Genomic DNA, 23559 nt, shown 5'->3' with positions numbered 1-23559 from the left:
CGGTAAAAAAATAACTAGATGTTTTTACTACAAGACTTTTAGGGGCTTTAATGAGTTCAGGCCCTTGTGAGAATTTCAGACAGGGAGATATGGAATGCAACATTTACCAAACTTATTTGACCAAGAAATCCAACTTTTATAGAGCACATGTTGAAACCTGCTACTTCTTTCCAACTTACTTTATACACATAAGTAACCTGTATTCCAGAGAAGTGACTTACTGATTGTTACACACATTTGTTAAAGAACTAGGAATGGAATCCAAGTTTGTATCCTGAAGCACAAATGCTTTGATCTCAACATCCATTCTCCAGCCCATTTTCTTCCAGTTTGAGAAAACTTTCTAACCTAATCTCAAATCTTAAATTCTTATATAATATTATAATAGAAAAATGCATTTTGCCATTTTTACTGTGAAAATTTTTTCATACTTGGGAAGAAAAAGAAAAAGGCTGATAATTGTTTCTTTAATTATGGAGGCTTTTCCTTTCTTTGCTTCTTTTTCTCTGTCTACTATAGTTCTCTCTTTTTCCTCCTACCATATTCTATATGCTGCCACAGGGAAATATATATATAACCACATTACCTAAGACCTCGTATTAGCCCTGGATAATGATTTATGTCATAGGTTTTGTCTATATGGTAGATTAGTATAGTCATTAGAATTATTCTTATTATTTTTTATTTATTTTGAGGTGCAGTCTCGCTCTGTTGCCCAGGCTGGAGTGCAAGGGCATGATCTTGGCTCACTGCAACCTCCGCTTTCCAGGTTCAAGCGATTCTCCTGCCTTAGTCTCTTGAGTAGCTAGGACTACAGGCAGCTGCCACCACGCCCAGCTAACTTTTGTATTTTTAGTAGAGATGGGGTTTCACCATGTTGGTCAGGCTGGTCTCAAACTCCTGACCTCAAGTGGCCTCCAAAAGTGCTGGGATTACAGGTGTGAGCCACCGTGCCCGGTCATTAAAATTATGCATAACATTGCACTAACATTTTTTACATCACATCCTTATTAAATTACCACATGTATAGAAACCTTATTTAATACCAACAGCTACCACTACTGTAGGTGATAATATTACTGACTTTTACAAATTAGGAAAACAAGACTTAACATGTTTAAGTAACTTACCTAAGCTTTCACTACTAATTTTTGTTGAGTTCAATTTAAACAGTGGAAGTAGGAATTCAGATACACACCTTTAACCACTCACTATGTGGTTGGCTGAGCTTTTAACTCTCCAGCAATTAAATGTCAAACTGCTGGTCAAACTGAGATGACACTTTGATACAGTCACAAAGAAGATTAAATACTAATTGCTACAATGATGCCTAACCTGCCCTTGACAGTGATTCATTATACTCTGTCTCCTCCTGTACTTTGCTTTCTATAAAGTATCATTTTTATCTTGTCTCTCATAAATTTCACACAAAGGTAATAGTTATAGTTAACATTGACAAAACTCTGTATTGTGAGTGATCAAATGATCGATATTGAACTACATAATCAGTAAATATGACAATTTTAACTTTAATAGTCTACTAGTAGGAAGGAAAAAAATTGAACCTGAGTACAATATCTTATCCATACAAACGATGATACTACTAAATTTAATAATGTGAAATAATTCAATGCCATAATTGAGCATTTGAGAAATGATAACTATTATTTCTATCAACTTATAAATGGACTTTGGATTTTAAAATGCAGTTATAACTTAGAATAACCAAAACATTTCACGCTGGTTTTACTCAGAATTTAAAAGGCACTAATAATAAAGAATTGTTTGGAGATAAAGAGCAGCTTAGAGATCTTTAACTGTAATATGAATTAAAAATTAGAGAAGAAAAATGTCTATAATCACAAAAGATTATCATCTTTTCACTCTTTTCAAAAGATGTATTTCTTATTCGATATTTGAAGTTAAATAATAAATTCCCCTTTGTCTTGATTGCAAGAACAACTGTTTTAATAGATTATGGAAGTTTCTATATTTTACTTTACTGTGGTAAAGGGTACCACATTTCTAATTTAAACACTTCCTTTTAAAGAAAGGATGAAGGGGAAAAGAGAGAACAGAAGGACAGGAAAGTACACAGCAAAATAATCAAGCCTTATTTCCATAAAATACTAGAAAGTTTCTTTTGTAAGAAAAAAAATAAAAGAAACAGTGACTAGTTCCTTAGTCCATTTTCTGCTGCTGTAACAGAATACCACAGACTGGGTAATTTATAAAGGAAAGATGTTTATTTGGCTCATGGTTCTGGAGGCTGGGAAGTCTAAGAGCATGACAACAGTATCTGCTAAGGGTCATCCCATGGCCAAAGACAAAAAGCAGAAGCAAGTGCATGAGGTACAGGGAGGCACCAGCAGCTGGACTCATTTTATTTCTTTGTTTTTACTTTACGGGGACAGGGTCTCACTTTGTCACCCAGGCTAGAGGGCAGTGGTAGGATCATGGCTAACTACAGCCTCTAATTCTTGGGCTCAAACAATCATCCCACTTCAGCCTCCAAAGTAGCTGAGACTAGAGGCATGTGCTACCACACTCCGCTAATTTTTTAACTTTTTGTAGAGACAGAGTCCCCCGATATTGTCCAGGCTGATCTCAAACTCCTGGGTTCAAACAGTCCTGCTGCCTTGGCCTTCCAAGTGCTGAGACTCCAAGTGTGAGCCACCATTTTCATCCTGGTCTCACTTTATAACAACCCACTTTTATGATGAATAACCTGCTCCCATGTTAATGACGTTAATTAATTCAAGAGAGTTCTGCCTCATAACCTAAACGCCTCTTGTTAAGCCCCATCTCCCAACACTGTTGCATTGGCAATTACGTTTTCAACACATGAACTTTTAAGAGATGCACTCAAATCATAGAACTGAAATATGATTTTATTTTTATTTCTAGTTTGTCTGAAAATAAGAAACATAAACAAGAGCACATTCTTCTAAAGAAACAGAAGACAAAGAGATGGAAATAAGCAAGAATCTCTAAATTAGTTCAGAATCTCCAAATTAGTTCAGATTTTTATTTTATTATAGTTAAACAAGAGGACAAAACCAAAACTTTAATTTTTTTTTTATTTCCATAGGTTTTTAGGGAACAAGTGTATCTGGGTACATGAGTAAGTTCTTTAGTGGCGATTTGTGAGATTTTGGTGCACCCATCGTCTGAGCAGTATACACTGAACCCAATTTGTAGTCTTTTATCTCTCACCCCTTCCTACCCTTTCCCAGATTCCCCAAAGTCCATTGCATCATTCTTATGCCTTTGCATCCTCATAGCTTAGTTCCCACTTATAAGTGAGAAAATATGATGTTTGATTTTCCATTCTTGAGTTACTTAACTTAGAATAATAGTCTCCAATTTCATCCAAGTTGTTGTGAATGCCATTAATTCATTCATTTTTGTGGCTGAGTAGTATATATATATATACTTATATATATACACACCACAGTTTCTTTATCTACTTGTTGATTGATGGGCACTTGTGGTGTATATATATATATATATATATATACACCACAGTTTCTTTATCCACTTGTTGATTGATAGGCATTTGTGGTATATATATATATATATATATATATACACCACAGTTTCTTTATCCACTTGTTGATTGATGGGCATTTGGGCTGGTTCCACATTTTTCCATTGCAAATTGTGCTGCTATAAATTTCTATAAAGATTTACATGCAATATAAGAACAACATAGATGTCAACAATATCTTACGTAACAAATTTAAGTAATGTCAATAGATTCTATGTTCAGCTTGGTAATAAATGAACTTTTGACCCTGGAAAGTCATTGTACATAATTAAGCCTCAGTTCTACTGCAATAAAATAGGGTATGATGACAGAGGACAATACATCTCTTAAATTTCTGAATAACTCTGAAAAGATAAAGTGAGAAAAATTGGTGTAAAGTTTACATTATCATCTCTATTCTCCTAGATTATTTTATCATAATATTATCTTTTGCTATATCATAACATTTTCTATCCCTTGCTCCTACTGGCAAATATTCCTCATTCAATAAACTAAAATTTAAACAAGCATTGATTAATTGACTAGTTTGGGTGCCTGAGACTGTCAATAAACATAAGAGATTCAAAAACAGAGTGGGCTGAGTGCAGTGGCTCATGCCTCCAATCCCAGCACTTCGGGAGGCAGAGGTAGTCAAATTGCTGGAGCCCAGGAGTTTCAGACAAGCCTACGCAACATGGTGAAACCCTGTCTCTACAAAATATATATATATTTTGTATTATATAAAATTATATATATATATATACACAGAAATTTGGCATGGTGGTGTGCACCTTCAGTCCCAGCTACTCGGGAGGCTGAGGAGGAAGGATTGCTTGAGTCAAGGAGGCAGAGGCTGCAGTGAGCTGAGATCATGTCACTGCACCCCAGCCTGAGCTACAGAGCAAGACACCATCTCAAAAGAAAAGCAACAACAACAACAAAAGAAATGAAAAAAACCCAGAGTGAATAACATTTTCCAGTCTCAATGTTCTGACATAACCCTTAGAAAAATGAGAAAATACAAATAAACATAACAATTAATGCGGAAGATAGTAAGTAACCAAGTATCAAAATAATTGGCAGAGAGAAATGTAAAAGTCTGAAAAGGATACACTGTGGTGAGATTGTTTCAAAGTATTAATTGGTATGTTTTCCTCCTGCCTTATTGACTACCCTCAACCATTAGTAGCTGGCATTTTGTCTTTCTGATTTTACCCTCAATGCCATTTTAATGAGCTGCTCTAGTTTTATCTTATAAAAACTGCTGATGGTTCATTGTGCTTGAAAATTATACTATTACCCTGTTGACTTGGACCACTGACTTGCATAAGTAGCTCAGGGAAATCAAAAGAAGTCACGTCCATCTTTTTTAAATGTATCAGTTACATGCATGTGTGTCTGTTCTCCAGCCTACAAGTGAGGCCGAAGGAATGCATGCCTTCTGGCAGATATTTAGAAAATGCTGATGCACCAGCATAAAAATTTATTCTGTTTTTTTTTTTTTTTTTTTTTTTTTTCTGACTCCCAATGGTTGCTTGACTTATATCAGCAATGGATGATAAATAGCAGGAAAAGAATAGTCAGATAATTATATGTCTTTCCAAACTAATTGAAAACTCTGAGATTCTCCAAACAAAAATACTAATTTTTGTTCTGACTCTGCAATCATTGCTAATGATGCCATTGTGTTCTTAGACTTGTCAAAAAGTGGGATAGATTTCAAGAATAACTGTGCTCTGAAAGGAGGATATATTCTCATCTTTCTGAACTGATTTATATTCATATAGCTGGATGCAGGAAGAAAGGGTAATGAATTATCACATAATTTTTTTTCAAACTTTTAAACATAATTTTAAAAAAATTGTTTTAAACACATAAAAACAAGTTCATAAATTATCTGAATATGGTAGAAGGTACATGAGTGAGACAATAAAGTTACCTCAAATAACTTGAAGCTTAAATGACTCTCTGAACAAAATTGTGCACAAACGAAATGCTTAATAACACATGGAGTAAATAAAGTGATTATCAATGCATGTGGGATGACCAAAAAATTGTGAAATCCCAGTAAAATTATCAAAATATCCCAAGTGTTATCTCACGTAAGCAGGGTTAAAATGCATGTTTAGTCATCTGAAAACTCATCATCTACATTGCATTCTGCCTAAACAAAACATACATAAATAATAATAATAATAATAATAATAATAATAATAATAATAAAAAGAGCCTAGAAGTTAGAAAAAGGAAGCTCAACAGCTGCAAGATGACATGGTTGCTCTGAAACGGTTCAGACTGAAAGACACCAAATCTCAATACACAGCCCTTAGCAATAAGAACTTGGTTTACAAAAAGAAATATATAATTGAGTATCACCATGGTCTAAATGAAAAATCCCCTGTATTAGTTTCCTTTCCTCTACTTGCATCCTACAGTAGTTACTAAGCAACCTTACATTTATTAACATGGTGATCATGAAAATATCCTAAAAAGGGACTCTGAACATTGTAGTTAATATAAAAGAATAATCTTCATTGTCAATTAATACATTGGACTTACTGTTTATTAACCAGGATCTTGTAAGCTTATTTTTAATGTGAGTTGGCATCTTCAATCATTATGGAGTATTCTAATAGACCAAACAATGAATCATAAATAAATTATGCAAAATATTTGCATACAGTGGTACTATCCTATTCTAATAAACTAGATTCATTTTGGTCAACATACAATATATTGTACTGAAGTGCAGTATATATATAAAATATTCACAAATCTACATAAATAGACTAAGTTTTATTAAACTTAATATACTGAATATGTCTCTGTAATAAGAAGCCAGAAACAGAAAACTGTTGTCACTCTGAAGTTATCACCTCAAACTTTAAATGATAAAAGCTGGAGGTGACTGACATCATAACTACCCTGATTTGACCTTTATACAACGTACGCATGTATGAAAACATCACACTATATCCTATACAGGTGTATTATGTGTCAATCATGAACACAATTTTTAAAAATCAGAAGAAGGTTAAAAATAGAATAAATAAATTTTTACTAGGTTATGAAAGATTACATCATATTTTCAAGCATTCTTTTAGTAACTTTTGTTAGAAAATTATAAAATTCCTAATTTCATTTACCATGAATGTAAATGAAATGTAAAAATTCATCTACAGTTAATAGTGTTTAAAAGATCACCTTAATTTTTAGACCATAACTGTTAAAAAGTGAGTTCTTTAATCTGAAAATAAGTGCTAGGGACAGTTACACATAACACAGGAAATGAAAGTTCCCAAGGGATTTTTATCCCATCTTTATATGATCAAAGAATGCATTTCCAAATCAAACTCAGCATTTGTAACTATGTTCCTGTAATTCTTAAAACAAAAACAAAACAAATGGTTTCTGAAGTCAATGTAAAGCAATTGTGACCACTCTTGTTTATAACTATTTGCACATTTGGGTTTTCATTACAAAATTCAATATCATTACTAAATAAACATTCTTTAGTATATACTGACAATGACCACTAAGCTCCATATCAAGACATGATCTGAAAATAATGCTTCTGCTTTTGAAGAAATAGAGTATCCAGTAAATTGTGGGAACAAAAAGTGTAAGAGCATTGATTAAATAGCACTTTGCTTTTCCTCTAAGTTTTCTAATAAACTAGCCAAGGGCATTTTACTTATCTCTCACTTCCATTTTGTATAGTTTTATGCATTATGGCTAAGAATAGAGTGTACAAATAATACAATGATATCTATACAATGATATGTTAACATTAAAAGAATATTTTAAAAAATGGTTTGCCCATAGCAGAAGCAACCATTAGATTGATTGGCTCTTTTAAGTTACCCTAGAAGGTTCTAAGAAGGGAAATGACATAATCTGGATTTCATTTTATTAAGATAATTCTCACTATTGTATTGTGTATAGAGCCCATGGACAGGATAGAGTGGAAACAATGATACCCTTAAGGAAACTGATGTAGTAGCACAAGGGAGAGATGATAGTGTGTAGTCTGGATAGCAGTAAAGGTAGCAAATGTGGTCAGCTTCCAAATTTACTAAAATGAAAGAGCAGAAATAATTTTGAGAAATAATCTGTCAGATTGCACACTGAGGTATGAGAGTAAAACATGACACAAGAGGGACCCCAAACTCAATCTGAGCAATTGGAAAAATAGGACTGCCAATAATTAAGGAATAGGGGAATGAGGGGGAATGAGCAAGTTGAGGTGGAATAACCAAATTTTGTTTAGATGTTAAATTTGAGATGACTTTTAGATGCTTAAGCAGGGAATTCTGGAAACATGTATATGTGAAATTTGACCTTCAGTTAAAAGTCATTAATGTATAGTTGATATTTACATAATGACTGGCTAAAATTCCAAAAAGATTAAATATAGACAAAGAAGAGCAGAGACCCAAGGACTGACATCTGTGCCCTTATAATATTAGAAGGATAATGAGAAGAGAAACAAGGAAGATAACAGCAAGAAGGAGCAGCCAGTGAGTCCAGAGTCAAAACAGTAAGGGTAGGGCACCTGAAATGTAGTTTTAGAAAGGAAAGAGTTATCATCAGCATCAAATCTTGCTGATAAATCAAGGAGAAAGTAAGAAATGACTTCTGGATATAGCAAACAGTTTCATAGAAGTGCTCGTTGTGTTGAAAACCTATTTAGAGCATGTAAAAGAGAGATGGGGAGGATCACAGGAATAAGGACAGTGAGCAAAGCCACCTCTTTTGAGAAATTATGTTCTAACAAGATGCAGAGGAATGGGGTAGTGATAGGAAAGAGAAGTGGGGTCAAGAGCATTTTAAAGTTTCTGCTGAGAAATCTGCTGTGAATCTGACAGGTTTTCCTTTATAGGTTACCTGATGCTTTTGTCTCACAGCTCTTAAGAATCTTTCATTCATCTTGACTTTAGATCACCTGATGACTATGTGCCTAGGTGATGATCATTTTGCAATGAATTTCCCAGGTGTTCTTTGAGTTTCTTGTATGTGAATATTTATATCTCTAGCAAGGCCAGAAAAGTTTTTCTCAATTGTTCCCTCAAATAAGAAGAAAATCTTTTAAATTTCTAAAAGTTTGGAAAAACTTAGAGATTTAACTCTTTCCAATTAATCTTAGGTTTGGTCATTTAACATAATCCCATGTTTCTTGGAAGCTTTGTTAATTTTTCTATTCTTTTTTGTCTTTGATTGGTTTAATTTGAAAGACTTATCTTTGACCTCTGAGGTTCTTTCTTCTACTTGTTTTAGTCTATTGTTAAAACTTTGCAGTGCATTTTGTATTTCTCAAAGTGTATCTTTCATTTCTAAAAGTTATGAATTGTTTTCCCTTATAAGATCTATTTCTCTGGAGGACTTGTCATTCATATCCTGTAATGTATCTTTAACTTTTTTTTTTTTTTTTTTTTTTGAGACCGAGTCTTGCTCTGTTGCCTAGGCTGGAGTGCAGTGGCATGATCTCGGCTCACTGCAAGCTCCACCTCCTGGGTTCCTGCCATTCTCCTGCCTCAGCCTCCTGAGTAGCTGGGACTACAGGCGCCCACGACCACTCCTGACTAATTTTTTTTTTTTTTTTTTTTTTTGGTAGAGACATGGTTCCACCGTGTTAGCCAAGATGGGCTTGATCTCTTGACCTTGTGATCCACCCGCCTCGGCCTCTCAAAGTGCTGGAATTACAGGCGTGAGCCACCGCACCCAGCCCTTTAATTTTTTTAAGTTGGTTTTCACCTTTCTCTGGTATCTCCTTGAGTAGGTTAATAATCAACCTTATGAATTATTTATCTGTCACAGCCAACATTATACTAAATGGGAAAAAGCTGTAAGCATTCCCCCTGAGAAGGAGAACAAGACAAGGATGCCCACTTTTACCACTTCTGTTTAACATAGTACTGGAAGTCCTAGCCAGAGCAATCAGAAAAGAGGAAGAAACAAAGGTCATCCAAATCAGTAAAGAGGAAGTCAAACTGTCACTGTTTGTTGATAATAGAATTGCATACCTAGAAAACCCTAAAGACTTATCCAAAAACCTCCTGGATCTGATAAATGAATTCATAAAGTTTCAGGATACAAAATAAATGTACACAAATCATTAGCACTGCTACACATCAACAATAACCAGGCTAAGAATCAAATCAAGAACTCAATCCCTTTTACAACAGCTACACAAAAAATAAGATACTTAGGAATATGCCTAACAGGGGAGGTGAAAGATCTCTACAAGGAAAACTACAAAACTGCAGAAAAAAACTATTGATGACATAAACAATGGAAACACATTCTATGATTATGAATGGGTAGAATCAATATTGTGAAAATGATCATACTGCCAAAAGCAATCTACAGATTCAACAATTCCCATAAAAATACAATTATCATTCTTCACAGAAATAGAAAAAAAGTCTTAAAAAGTCACCTGGAATCAAAACAGTGCCTGCATAGCCAAAACAAGGCTAAACAAAAAGAATAAATCTGGAGGCACACTAGCTGACTGCAAACTATGCTACAAGACTATAGTTACCAAGACAGAATGGTACTTACAGAAAAATAGGCATGTAGATCAATGGAACAGAATAAAGAACCCATAAATAAAGCCAAATGCTTATAGTCAACTGATCTTCAACAAAGCAAACAAAAATATAAAGTGGGAAAAGGACAACCTATTCAACAGATGGTGCTAGAATAATTGGCAAGCCACATGTAGAAAAATGAAACTGGATCCTCATCTCTCACCTTATACAAAATTCAACTCCATGTGAGTCAAAGACTTAAATCTGAGACATGAAAGCATAAAACTTCTAGATGATAACATAGGAGAAACTCTTGTAGATGTTGACTTAGGCAAAGATTTCATGACCAAGAATCCGAAAGAAGATGGAACAAGAACAAATAGAAATAGATAGGAATGAATTAAACTAAAAAAGCTTCCTCACAGCAAAAGAAATAATCAGCAGACAACCCACAGAGTAGGAGAAAATCTTCACAAACTATGAATCTGACAAAGAACTAATATCCAGAATCTACAAGGAACTCAAAACAAATCAGAAAAATAAAATCACATCAAAAAGTGGGCTAAGGATATGAATAGAAAATTCTCAAAAGAAGATATAAAAATGGCCAACAAAAGTATGAAAAAGTAGTTAACATCACTAATTATCAGAAAAACACAAATTAGAACCACTCATTGTGAATGAGTGTGAATTAAAACCATTCACACTGAGTGGTTTTAATTTGTATTTCTCTGATAATAAGTGGTGTTAACCTTACTTCTGTAAGAATGGACATAATTTAAAAATAAAAAAATAATAGATGTTAGAGTGGATATGGCAAAAAGGGGAACACATTTACACTGCTGGTGGGAATGTAAACTAGTATAACCACTATAGAAAACAGTAATGGAGATTCCTTAAGGGACTATAAGTAGAACTACCATTTGACTAGCAATCCCACTACTTGGTATGTACCCAGAGTTATATAGCATGGAATATTATTCAGCCATAAAAAGGATGGAAATAATGGCTTTTGCAGCAACCTGGATGGAGTTGAAGACCATTATTCTAAGTGAAGTAACTCAGGAATGGAAAACCAAATATTTTATGTGTTCATTTATAAGTGGGAGCTAAGCTACGAGGATGCAAAGGCATAAGAAAGATATAATGGATATTGAGGACTTGGGGGAAGGTGGGAGAGTGATAAGACATAAAACTGGGTACAGTATACACTGCTTGAGTGATGGGTGCACCAAAATCTCAGAAATCACCACTAAAAAACTTATCCATGTAACTAAGAACCACCCATTCCCCAAAAAGTGTTGAAATAAAATAAATTTTTAAAGAAGACCATTTTTTAAAGATGATAAAGATAACATGTTTATGCAAAAAAGAGAAGCAAGAATAGTTGGAGCTGATTTCCTGGGTACACAAAATAAATGAAGTGTACCGTATACACAAGTGGAGGCATTAGCCTGAGACGGGATCGTGAAAACTTCATTCAAAGTAATAAATCATCACCTGTGGGGAAGGATGGAGAGAAAATATTGAAGATTTGAAAAGGTACTAGAACATCCAACAGAGTGAAAGAGTAAATTAACTAGGGAAATATAGTGAAATATAAACTCAAAGAACCCCCTTGCATTTAGTGATAGTTGACACTAAATAGCTAAAGTTCTACCACACAGCACTTATTGTGGGTTTTTCACTAGTCCTGCCTAGTGACACATATAGAAAAACAAGGAAGGCAAATATTTGTATTTAATCATGGTTGACATTTTACCTTGATGGCTAATTTATTTTTTTCATTCATATATTTAACTCCTGAGTGCATATTTTCATAGTGCCTACAAAATAAAACACATATTTTAAAGGTAAATTACACTGTACTTGTAATTAACTGGTTTTTGTTTTTTAAATAATGATTCACCTTAGGGACACTTTGTAATACTTTGTAGCTATACAATGCATCCTGAAACATACTGACCTCTCACCTTTCATTCTTAAGATTTTAAGGAATTTATATTATTATCATTTTTAATTTTCTCAGCTGAGTCTGCTCTGTTTCCAAGCTACAAATTAAACAGACCAACAATAACAACAACAAACTCAAGGAAGTGAATATTCTTTTTCCTTTCTTAATTGTTTTAGAATACCCTATAGTATACTGTGAATATCTATGAAGCTAATGCCATTTTATTATCAGGAGAATGAAATGTTTAACCCCAGTAGAACACATTTATCTTCAAATATTCTTAATGACTTCCAGATTGCTCTGCTATTCCTTCCTTGCCTAGTGGTAATGGGTTAAAGGCAGCAGGAATTGGCTATATTATAATTAGGGAATATCTAGGGGAAAATTCTCAAATACATCAGGACATCAGACATTATTGAGTCTCATTGCAGCTACTCCTTCAAGAGCAATTGAGATCAAAGATCTTCAGAGCTCCTTCCTCTTTCACCCATGAGATATTAAAAACCAAGGTACCGCATATTCTTGACTCTGAAGGTCATTTTACAGTTTTAGTTTGAATGTCAAGTTATAAAAATAGGACAACTAGTTTCTTTGTAACCCTCGGCTTTGCTTAGAAATGTCAAATTGACTTTAGATGGTTAAACTTACATGGCATATCAGTTATACTCAGTACATAGATGAATAAGACATCATGATATGAACTTGAACCCAAATAAAACCCACAAAATTATATTTACAAAAGGAAATACTTACTATATTCACAGTTTCTTAACAATATTTTGCCTTACTTTTCTAAAGTTAAAAATAGTAGAAACAGACTTCCGGTTTCCAGTTCTACCTGTAAGGAGATTGAAAGTTGCCATTTCCATCCTAACAACAAGTAAAAAGCTGAAGAGAATGAAAAATCAACCATTCTCCTTGTATCCTTAAGAGAAGTGAAGACACACAAATTGTTGTCCCCAAGATTGTGGAGAAGAATACAGGGAGTCAAGGAGTGAAAACTTACATAGGAACCAACAATAGAGTAGGAAAATCTGAACAGTAATTGATGACTCACTAGGGGCTCCATGTGGGCAAGTCTAAGAGGTTAAAACTCCAGGGCATCCAGTTATAAAGCAGTCAGTCCCCCATGTTTTGTGAGTTTTATCTCTAGTGGTTTGAGCATGTTCTTATAGTGAATATAAGAGAAAAATATAATGTATCTGGCAGAAGAAGAAAAAAAAATTTCTAAATTCACCAGAATACTCTATTCTTCTTAACATGGGCTGTTCTCAAGAGAAACTGTAAGCTGAGCCTGACCTACTGGGTTTTTTTCAGAACCTGACTGATCTAGGAGAAGTAGCCCATGCTAGACCATCTCTAGCCACCCAGTTCCACCCAAGGAACAATGTCTGAAAGCACTTGTGAAGTTCAAGTCCAAAGGCCCAGACTCACTAAAAGACTGAAATCTAACCTTGAGACTCTAGAACACTTCCTTTCCCCCAAACTTTACCATAGCGTTCATAAAAACCTTTTTACAGCTATTTCTTTTGTCCAGCACATCATGTCTGTCAATCAAGAAAAAATTACATGACATGCTAAAAGACAAAAAAAAAAAATGCAATTTGAAGGCATCAGAACTTTACTAAGGTTATTGGAATTATCAGATGGGGAATTTAAACAACTACAATTAATATACTGGAGGCTCTAATGGATAAAGTAGACAGTATAAAAGAACAGATGTGTAATCTTAGCAGAGAGACTGAAATTCTAAGAACAAACCAAAAAGTAATGCAAGAGATCAAAAACATTGTAACAAAAATAATGTTTTTGATAGGGTTATTAGTAGACTGAACACTGCTAAAGAAAGTATCTCTGAGCTTTAGGATATACATGAAAAAATAAAAACTGAAGAGCAAGGAAAACAATGAAGAATAAAAACCACCAGAATGGAATATCCAAGGACTGTAGGACAACTAAAACAGGTAGTCATATATGTAATGGGAATATCAGAAGTAGAAGAAAGAGAGAAAAAATACAATCATATTTGCGATAATAATAACTGATAATTTTCCCAAATTAAGTTCAAACACCAAACCACAAATCCACGAAGCTTAGCGTACACAAAGTAGGATAAATGCTGAAGGTGGGTTAAAAATAAAAAAAGAAAACCAAAGCTATACTTAGGCATATCATTTTATAAATACAGAAAATCAAAGGAAAATAATCCTGAAAAAAGCTAAAGAAAAAAACATTACCTGTAAAGGAATAAAGTTAAGACTTATATCTGACTTTTCCTCACAAGCCATGCAAGCAAGAAGAGAATGGAGTAAAATATTTAAAGCATTCAGACAGAAGGAAAAAAAATTGAATTCTGTTCCATGCAAAATTATCCTTCAAAAGTAAAGGAGAAATAAAGACTTTCTCAGACAAACAAAAATTGAGGAAATTTATTCCAGTAGACCTGCCTTGCAAGATATGTCAAAAGGCATTCTTTTGAGAAAAAGAAAATAGTATAGGTCAGAAATTTTGATCTTCATAAAGAAAAAAACATTAAAGAATAAACTGGTAAAATAAAAAATTTTATTGCCTTATTTTTAATTTATCTAACACATAGCAGTTTTCTCAAAATAATAATAGCAACAATGTATTTTTAAGCATTATGTATATATATATATATGTACTAATTTCATTATGTATGCTTCCATATATATCATATAAACATATATAATATTTGGTAGATAAATAGATGATAGATGATAGATAGATGATAGATAGATAGATAGATAGATAGATAGATAGATAGATAGATAGATAGATGATAGATAGACATACTTCTTTATATAGATTTTACATTCATCCCATCAGGTTCTATAATGTGGTAGATTTATTTAACAGAACTTTTTTTCTGTATTTTGCTTTGCCTACTCTATCGTATTTAATCTCCCCTTTTTTTTAATCATGCAGATAAGATAAACATTACCATTACGTTTATCTTTCTTTCCCTAAATGTGAAACTACTCAGAGTTTTGCTTAGTTTATCAATATATTTAATGCCATACAATGGTTCCTGTTGAATTTTGATAAAGGAAAGCTGCTCAGGCAGGTGATAAAAAATTTTCTGGAAAATGTCCTTCTCTAGTAGCATATATAAAGAAAGGATATCTTTCACAAAAGAAAATATAAAAAACTAGAATATGGGGTTAAATAAACTCATCTTGGGAGTTCTTTACTGTTCAGTTAAGAACATTAGGTTAAATTCCTTAGTTCTAGCCTTTATAGTTTAATCTGTGCTGATTTAATCTTATTTAAGCTAGAGAACATCACTAAACACCACAGTTCCTTAATTATGCCAGACATTAATATTATGAAAAAAATGAGAAGAGATTGTTTTTCTGTATTGAATTTTTTAAATCTTTATGAGCTAAAATTTATTCTGAGAATGAAAGATGATTATGCTTGGATAGTCTGATTCCAGGCAGTCACCTCCACTTTTCATCACTTGCTGTTTATCATCTAATATTGTTGCCAGAGCAAAGTCTTTGTACTGGACAGCCTCCAATATATGCCTCAGTGACTCCTGCACCCTGGTATTTACACCCTTGTGTAACTTCCTCCCACTGACTGTGGACTGTACCTAGTGACTTGCTTTTAACAGATAGAATATGTCAGAATCATGGGATGTAACTTCCGAAATCTTGCTTTCTCTGTTAGTCCCTCTGAGGGAAGCCAGTTACCAAGTTGTGAGCTGCTCTATGGAGAGGCCCACGTGGCAGAGAAATAACGTCTTCTGCAACAGCCAACGGGGAGGGTCTTAGGTCTGCCAACGGCCACATGACCGAGCTTAGAAGTGAATCTTCTGAGCCGGCCAACAACCCACGTAAGTAAGCTTGAAATGGATCCTTCCTCTTTCAAGACTTTAGATGAGAGCAGCTCCAACTGATAACTAGATTTGAGCCTTGAGAGAGATCCTAAACAGGAGGACAAGCTAAGCCATCTGTAGACTCTTGATCCAGAAAAACTGTGCAATAACAAAGGCTTGTTGCTTTAAAATGTGAAATTTTGAGGTATTTTATTACCTGGAAACAGTTATCTTATACAGTCCTGAAATCTACATCTATATAAAAAGGTTCTCCATTTTATTCTGACCTAGAAGATCCACTACTTTTTGCAGTCCTTTTGGCAAATGCTGGTATACGTACATTCTGAATTTTCTGAAAAAATGAATTTTTTTCCCTAGACTTCCTAATCTCTCTATAAATAGCTTCCACTGTGTTCTCGAAGTTATAGGGGGCAAGAGTATACTATAAAATCCCCTTAATTCATTTTATTCTATGTACATTTTTTTCAGTGTTTTGCCACCAACTTCATGAAATCAACTTTGGCAATTTCTGCCATTGCTGTTCTATGCTCTGAGAATTCTTCCATGTATCTCTGTTCTCCATAATGCCAATAAATCTCATTCTTCATACTTCTTCACACTTAACCTCTTATAAATGCTTGTATCTACTTTCTAGTAAAGTAGTACCAACCATATTCAAAGATTCCCTTAGGTACACCACATCATATGCTTAAGCCTTTATTTTTAGTTCTAGTTGCCAATCCTTCTTATATTACCTTAATTTTATTCAAATTAGCCTTTTCAAAAATTTATAGAATAAATTTATGAATGTAAAAAACATAGGAAGAGACACAGTCCTTTCTTCTGATCCCACTTTTTTTTTTTTCATTTCATGATCATGGCCTATCCTTTTGGAACTTTAGTAATTTATGCTACTTTAGTAATTTATGGTTTATATATTTTGGTCTGTATTATTTCCTAATATTAACTACCATAACATTTATTTTAGCTCTCACCTTTTAGTAATGCATCACTGCATTGCAAGTTATATTGTCTGTCCCTCTAATCTTCTCTTGAAGCTCAATTTTCTGAATTTTAGACATACAGGTTTTATTAAACCCAGCCTACCTGCTGATAATGCCAAGTTTCTACATTTGAAATACATGCTCTCAGGTCTACACTTCCCAGAGTTTCAGAGTTTAAATGCACAACAATCACCTTCTTGTCAGGTACAAATGTCACTATACCTTTTGATAACTATGCCACAGTGTCATGACTGGTCTATATTCTGGTCTGCTTTTGTGTACCTCCTCCTGTCTTATTGATTCATAATTTCTATAATGCCTATTCAGAAGCTATGCTTCTATATAGTTATATGTGGCATTTTTTAAGTGAGTCACTTTGGGATTTTTACATGCATGTCTGTGAATTCATTATTTTAGTAAAAAGAAGCCTGAAAGAGATGGGGGTGAGAGGAGAGAGGAGAGAGAGTGAAAGAGAGAAAGAAAGTCTATGCCTATTTTGAAGAGTGTCTCTTCTCTGCTCTGAAGAATAATGAGGACCAGTGAAGTTACGAGTAAAGAACTTTAGGAGGTGGAAGAAAATGTTTGTTCCAGAACATAGGAACAGGATAATTTTAAGACAGCCAAAAGAGCCTAACATGCATATACAGAGCTCTAGGATCCCAGTCATAAGTTCCTGCTAACTAACTTGAATGGCTCAACACTACATTTCAGCATATTACTCTCCCATATCCTTACCTCATTTCCCATGTTATTAGAAATTCAGAAGGAACTTGAGAATTTCTTTTCTTCTGAATGACGTTTTGAATTCCATATTGCCAGAAGAAATACACAACTCAATGATCCCAACCCTTACTCATGCATCCACTGAGAGTCTCTATAAAATGCTGTAGTACATATGGGGAAGAAATACATGGGTATGAAAAAAATTGTGTGCCCTATTTGACCTTAAAATCTATATAAAGGCAAATTAAACACAACTCTATTTCCCATACTTCAGTAGCAGAATTCTAATTTCTTGACAAAATCACATAATTGTACTAATCAATAAATTATCCAATTTAAAAGTCAGATTTCATATATGTAAAAATTGAAAAACAGAGGTTAAGTGACTCATCCAAGGAAGGCTACAAATTTTAGAAACAAAGGAAATAGAGTCTAGAAGCTATGTCATCTGGAAGCTAGCAGAGTTTACGGTTTAGGAAAATCAACCTTCAATTTGACCAAACTGGGATTTAAAGCACAATTTTGATTATTAGTATTGCTTATCTTAAAATCATTTCCTCACCTGTAAAACAGGATGATATTACTCTATAGCTTGTAAAAATGCTGTGTGAATTAAATGAGATGATACTTGTAGAACACAACTGAACTTGGTACCTTGCCAGCATTCAATAAATATTAATTGCCACCAACTTCTAATATTAGTCTGACTTCCAAGTTAATGTTCTACCTAGGAAACAATCAAGTCTCTTGATAAGCTTAAAATTTCTCGGCTATTTTATAGATAATAGATGGAAAGAATACTGCCCCTCTTGCTGGCATTCACACTTTTAGTACTCAGCTAACTAAAATTTGTATGCCTTATTGCTTCAGCCATTACACCTCAGAGTGGATTTGACAGATAAAACAAGACAGGCCATTACATTTGAATTTATTAGAAATTCGCTTTTCACTGGGCGTCTTGAATTTTCATTTGTTAAATCTGGAATCCCTACCTCAAAGACTATTTAAATATAACGGTACCAATACATCTTCCAAATTTCTGTCACTGCTATGTAAGCATAAGCAATTTCAGTCAAGTATCAGTTAAAGATCTACTTAAAGTTTTTCAATATTATCTCAGATATGCTTTCTCAATATTTCATTATTTGAATAAATTTAGGCACAACAAAGCTTAGACCTCAGTGTGTAAGCATATCCTTAAGCTACAAATCTCATTTACCAAGATCAATGGCTTTTTTTTTTTTTGCAAAAACCAATATTAGTGATTCAGAAGAGAATTTTAGCTCATGATGTCCTTTTTATTTCCCCCTAAGAGCTATAAAGGTGGATAAAATTAAAGATAGGAGGTTTATTGCTGCTTGTTGAAAGCATTTATTTTAGAAAACTTTTAATTAAGTTCTTTCTCTGCTTCTTTGAAATTGATGTAAATGATTTTTAAAGCTAAATAAGCCCCTTGCCAGATTGATGTCCCAGGAATGTCTCAATCAAGGACCTGGAAACCACCTCTTGAAATGTAATCATCAAGGAAGACAGTGACCCTACCTCCCAATTTCTGTAGGAGGGCAGGAGTCTAACTTTGGCCAATGCCTTGCTCAAAACTAACTCTTGTCATAAAGATATGGGAAATGTATTTTTTTCCTTTGGATAAAGCAAGTTAACAAACTCAGATGGCCACCCCAATTACCAGGGGTGGTCATCCATGTGAACGGTGACAAATGGCGCCGTCAAGTCCTCTTGAGAACGAGATATTGTTTATCTTAAGAACATGCATGTAATAGGCTATATCTGCTTTGCTATATAAAAAGGAAAGATGTCTTTTGTCTTTGCAATCTTTCAGTGGATTGCCTGTGCTGTGTATCACATTCTGGTTTAACGTTTATTCAGTAAGAAAATTGTTTTCTTCCGTTTCTACCCTGTGGAGAGGTTTTCTGAAGTGAGAGGGGATTTTGTTTTAAATTATATTTCTCCAACACTTTAATTTCAGGCCACAGTGAATCTGGACTGGTTCCTCTGGTTTGTAACAGTGATTTTTGGTTTAAAAGTCAATGAGAGGATGGCATGTAAATTTGTTTCCAAAATGAATAAATAAAAAAGAGGTTTTCACAAATAAATGCTAATTTTCTGCGTAGTCTAGTCCATCCACACCACAGGAATAATCTTCCGCTTCCTTACTTTCTATCTCTGCTTTTGATAAAAAGTTTTGAGGATATAAAATATCTCTTGCTCAACAAGCAGTATGGACAAAGAAATGCTGTAAATGACTTTGAGATCCATGTGTAAGTATCTATTGGTAACTGAAATTAGAAAACTCTTCTCGAACTAATCAAGAAGTGAAGTGTTCAGCAGATCATGAGCCAAAAAAAGTAATTATTTGCAATGAAGAAAATGTTTTTAAAAGACACTAAATTTTCTGAACATTTCAGAGAAAATTTTTTTCTTATTTACCAAAGTTCTTTATTTTAATGGTTTCTTCTACTTCACATATAAAACAGGTATAACCTTGCTGGAAAAGCTTATATAAATAACCAATATTGATGATATTCTTGAAATCATGTTTTGATAATGGTATGTTTTACTTAGAACAAAGCAATTTCCACAACTTTCATTCAGAATCCTCCAGACAAAACTAGTTTTTGCTCCAGTCTTCTGCTAATAGCAAAACAGTAAGTTGTATGAAACTTTCTAACTTGAACCAGTAAAATCGTTGAAAATTATTGGTATAGCCCCCAAAATTGTAATGATATTACACTTCAATTTGCCCATGTGTGTTTCTATTGTCTACTGTCAATAGCAACACAAATTTTAAAATACTGCCACTTTCATCATTTTCTCAGCCTATATCAATTGATATAAAAAGCTTTTCTTCATCTGCCTGCATTGTGGTCCTCCACATTAAATAGCAATCACCTAAAATGCAAAAGAGCAATCATTATAAATTGACCTAATCATTCATTATGGCACGATTCATTCTCTAGGAGAACATCATAACAGCTCATAGATTTGATATGTAAATACTAACTTTTGTTATTTTTCCAAAGGAGGGGTATCAGACTATGTGATATATATACATATACGTATGAATATATATTTCTTCTTGAAATAAAAGTTGTACAATTTTATTAAGCTTTTATTTTATAAAAGGCAAAATCAATAATCTATGTAGCCAAGTGAAAGGCAATTTCAAACAATTTTATGTGAAATTAAATTTTTATAGCTTTTTTTCTCTCCCACAAATTCTAACAAGAAAAATAGTGTCTTCTCAAATGTTAAGACAAATATTAAATGTCGAATCTTGGCAGGCTTTCAAATACATGATATAAAGTCTTGACTTTACACTTGTATAATTGTCTAACCAAAAATACTGCTTTATTCAAACCATAAGGCAGTTTTTAAGTCAATATATTATTGGCATGCCTTAAAGCTAAAAATATGTGGGTTTCTCTTTTTAAGCAATTTTGTATAATGACCTGAGAATTATAACCATTTTCAGTGTTATTATATGTCTGTTACTGACCACTGATGTGAAAATAATGATAGGATCATTGATTTATCTGTATTATTAATGGCTGTCTCCAAAGATACGCAAAGAGCAAATGAAAAGTAATATCACTAAGCCAACTATTAGTTGTCCCCAAAGTAATTTCTGCTCAGAACAGGTTTTTACAAGTAGCTCAAACTGCTCACATTTTATAGTAAACATAATAATAGTAACATCGTGTCCACTGTCAAGTGTTTTAACTTGACATATTTTAATTTTTAAATTTAAATTAAAATTGACATATTTTAATTTTAAGTTTTTTAAGAGACAGGGATCTTGTTATGTTGCCCAGGCTGGTCTCCAACTCCTGGCCTCAAGTGATCCTCTACATCAGCCCTCTGAGGAGCTGGAATTGCATTTTCAATTGGGAAATCCAAACTGTATATTCTTAAGACTGCCCATACAATGAAGACATTATCTAAACATAAAATATTTTAAAGAGCATAATATATTAAACTGTTGATTCAGACTATCAAACGGTAAAAGAATAAAGATTTTAGAGTGAGAATAACCAGTGTAGGTCCTCCTCAAAGATAAATGCTTTTAAAGGTTTCTATTTCTATCCATTATATGATCTGAGCCTCCTCCTCCTCTGGTCTTATTTTTGAAACATACTACTAATTTAAATTTCTCTTTTGGTTAACTTAGTAAAATTAAATAATATTCTCAAAACTCTCTTTTGCTATCTATGTAATAATTTAATAATTTATAACTGTTCATTACATAAGATAATAGTATTTTGATTCCTTCCTTCCATCTCTACTAGCCATTTGCCCCCAATTTCTTTCCATTTCACCTTTATTTTTTACATTGGTAAGGCTGATAACATATGAATTTTTTGTAAACAAATATATAGTAAGTGTTTTTACTAAAGATTGATTTCAAAGTTTAAAACCAATAAAAAGACTTTACATTAACATAGCTATGCAAATATTGATAACTGAAGTATCAAGGGGTTTGTTAATATTGCATAACATTTTCTAAGGGTCTAAGGTCAGGAAATCTATGCTATTATATTTGAAGGGAACCGTTCCTAAGTGCAAAGTCAAGCGGATTTTATTTTCTCCAGTTGTTCAGTAGATCATGCCATGCTTTATTTTACTTCTTAATGACTTGGATAATGACTTAACTGCACATTTCCTCTCCTCCCCTACAAGTCGCCAATGGCCTTTTATTTTCTTCTTGCTGACAAGAACATATGATCATATTAAATTCTTGAAATTGTCACATTCTTTAATATATCTATTGCTCCCAAATCCCCTTTTTTGATGTTTAGATTAACGATGAAATAACTATTCTCTTACAAGTTATATATGGTACTCTCACTATAATCTGAGAATTTCCACTTTTTCCTCTGCTGAATCAAGATAACTATTTCCTAGAATCCATATCTTCCCTTCTTGCTTTCTACCTTGTATTGCTGGAATTCGTCTTCAGTTCCTTCCTTAGAAAATATGTGAGTTACATTTTCTGAAACCTTAAAGTTGCTTTGTTAAGTCTTTATATTTGATTAATGTTTATGAATATATAATTTTAGGTTTAAAATTATTTTCCTATATTACTTTGAAGGGATTATTACTACTAAATTCTGGTGTCCTATATTGTGAACTACCTCTTCTTTGTGGATGATGTTTTTTTCAAAGTTTTTCAGAATTATGTTCTTTACACTTAGAGTTTGGAAACTCTACCATACCAAGTCTAGAATTGGATTTTTGAAAATTCCCTTTTAGATCTAAACTTGTGTGCCTAGGCCAGGCACAGTGGCTCACACCTGTAATCTCAGTACTTTGGGAGGCCGAGGTGGGCAGATCACTTGAGCCAAGGAGTTCAAGACCAGACTGACTAGGCAACATGGTGAAACCCCGTCTCTACAAAATATACAAAAGTTAGCCAGGTGTGATGGCATGCACCTGTAGTCCCAGCTAGTTGAAGGCACAGGTGGGAGAATTGCCTGTGTCCTGAAGGTCAAGGCTGCAGTGAGCAGATTGTGCCACTGCACTCCAGCCTGGGTGACAGAATGGGATCCTGTCTCTAAACAAATGAATAAATAAAGTTGTGTGCCTTTCTTCAACACCAGGAGGTATCCTGCCACTTATTTAATTAAGTCCTCACTTTTATTTTCTTTGTTCTCTCTTTTAGGATCTCTAATTGGTAGAATCTTGTACTTTCAGAATAGATCTCTCAAATTTTTATCTTTTTCTCATCATTTTCAACTCTTCGTGTTTTAGATTGATGTTCAGAAAAGTTTCTTAAACTTCAAATGTAAACTCATATAAAACATATTTAAACATTAGCAATTATATTTTTAATTTTCAAGAAATCCTATATATGACTTTTTCTTAGCATATTATGCTTTTTATGAATGCAATATCTTCTCAAATAACTGAGGGTAGGAATTAGGATGTATTTCTTTCTAGTTTTGCCAGTCTTATATGTC

The 23559-nt window shown here is 33.5% G+C and overlaps 3 long non-coding RNA genes across 4 annotated transcripts in view; 1 reads left to right on the top strand and 2 right to left on the bottom strand.

Moving 5' to 3' along the window:
- Window positions 1-23559, bottom strand: part of LOC105481147 (uncharacterized) — a 293709-nt gene that overhangs the window by 5469 nt on the left and 264681 nt on the right. The gene's annotated exons all lie outside the window — the stretch shown is intronic.
- Window positions 11417-16054, bottom strand: LOC105481125 (uncharacterized). The gene is made up of 3 exons (XR_986771.2): window positions 15633-16054; window positions 11825-11888; window positions 11417-11562 (listed from the first exon to the last, which is right to left on the bottom strand). It is a non-coding gene; the product is annotated as an uncharacterized lncRNA (long non-coding RNA).
- The window catches only part of LOC105481127 (uncharacterized), a 26417-nt gene continuing 18645 nt past the window's right edge, over window positions 15788-23559 (top strand). Inside the window, exon 1 of the long non-coding RNA XR_986774.3 lies at window positions 15788-15875. This is a non-coding gene — a long non-coding RNA (uncharacterized lncRNA). The remainder of the gene's footprint in view (window positions 15876-23559) is intronic.

The sequence above is a fragment of the Macaca nemestrina genome, chromosome 9, assembly GCF_043159975.1.
Source record: "Macaca nemestrina isolate mMacNem1 chromosome 9, mMacNem.hap1, whole genome shotgun sequence".
In the NCBI taxonomy this organism is placed as follows: Eukaryota; Metazoa; Chordata; class Mammalia; order Primates; family Cercopithecidae; genus Macaca; species Macaca nemestrina.
This window is presented reverse-complemented; position numbering and strand designations above follow the sequence as displayed.